Here is a 1852-nt window from a genome sequence, read left to right on the forward strand (position 1 = left end):
TTGTCATCTTGGAATTTGCCCACATCACCAAGGGAGAAAAAAATCCATTGATGAAAAAACTTTTATTCCGCATCTTTTGGTAGTCAGCTGACCTTATTTTGTTGACACCTAACGCTGCTCAACCTAGAGCTGACCAAATGAAGGAACCCCAGACCATAATACGGCCCTCATAGGCATCCAATGACACTGACACTCTCACCACAGGCTTGGGGACTTTTTCTGGCCAGGCAGTGTATATGTGGAGGTCACGCCACTGTGTTAAAGCGGTGTGACTGCTTTAACACAGCGTTCTGTCCCAGAACTGTAAAATTAGTTCTCAACTATGGGACATACTATATAAAGCAATGCAGAAACAGAAGACAGGCCTACCTTTAGGCAGTACTTTACATATCAGCTTCCCCTGTGGTTGCTGGGCCTAACTTGTAATTTTACCTTTCAGTGGAAAGGATGTGGACTGTCCAGGAGCAGGATGAGTCTGTGTTAATGGTCAGTGTTTACTTTCAGACTCAGTCTGCCCAGGAGGAACTGGTAAATGACTACATGCATAATCAACAACGATTGAAACCATGGAGCAACAGAGCCACAGACTGGGGGTTGGTGGAAGGGGAGGATTTTGCACAGAAGCAACTTTCTTGAAGAAGGAGCAGTGCCCCCCAAAAGAAAAAAAAAAACAATTTGCTTCAGCTCGTTCTCATCTGTCATCATCAGGTACGTTGTAAGAACTGCAGCACCCCTCTTGGTCTTACCGGCCCTCTGACATCTAAACATTGTTCCAGAACTTGCTTCTAATCAAACCTTTTTCATTTGCAACCAATTGTCAACAGCAGTTTAACTGGACAAGAACATTTTGCATCCGCTGCATTTCATTTTCCCATTCGTGCCAAACAAATAGCTTCTGCTGCCTGGAAGGACCAGGACAGGAGAAGGCAACTGCTTGTATGGGATTTAGCAGGACCTTAACCCTATTGCCACTTACAATGCCAGAAGCAGCAAGTGCAGGCTGGAAGTGGAGACATTATCACCCTCCCAAAAATTAACTTCCTCTTCAATTTCTACTGTATCTCTGTATACCAGTCAACCTTCCACTCCACAGTTTTAGGAGCAAAAAACATGTATAGTGCGACTAATTGCCCTGCAACTGCTGCCATATAGATTGGTGCCCTCCTTCTGTTTTTTAGTGGTCACCAGTGAAACATGACTAGCCACCCCTATTTTTCATCCCCCCCACTTCCTATTCTGCATGGCTATCAAACCAAAAACATGCTCTTGTCATTTCACCAAGTTGTCAGTGGCAGGGTATACCTGACTATGGGTGTATGAACACATGGTTAAGTAAACAGAGAAATGGCAAGGCATGAGGGGTAGAATGGTGGCTCAGAGGTTAGTGCTCTGGCCTTTGAAGTACTAGGTCCCAGGTTCAAATCTGTGTTCAAACTTCAGTCAGGACATTATCTGCATGGAGTTCGCAGGTTCTCCCTGTGTTTGCGTGGGTTTCCTCCCACATCCCAAAAATATGCAGTTAGGTGTATTGGCTTCCCCCCAAAACTGACCTTAGACTATATTAATGACATATGACTATGGTAGGGAAATTAGATTGTGAGCTCGTTTGAGAGACAGCTAGTGACACAGCTATGGACTTTGTACAGCACTGCATAATATGATGTCGCTATATAAATACTGTATAATAATAAGGAGGTTGTCTGTCTGTTTGAAAACATTTGTCTATCTCAGACACCTGTATCATCTTCTCATCCTCCTCTATATCCTAGAGAACCACTATGACATTGTCAACCACAATAGGACCCACTTACCACTATTACATCTTTATAAAACACACCACTGATCCCCATTT

Source organism: Pyxicephalus adspersus, chromosome 2 (assembly GCF_032062135.1).
Source record: "Pyxicephalus adspersus chromosome 2, UCB_Pads_2.0, whole genome shotgun sequence".
NCBI classification, from domain to species: domain Eukaryota; kingdom Metazoa; phylum Chordata; class Amphibia; order Anura; family Pyxicephalidae; genus Pyxicephalus; species Pyxicephalus adspersus.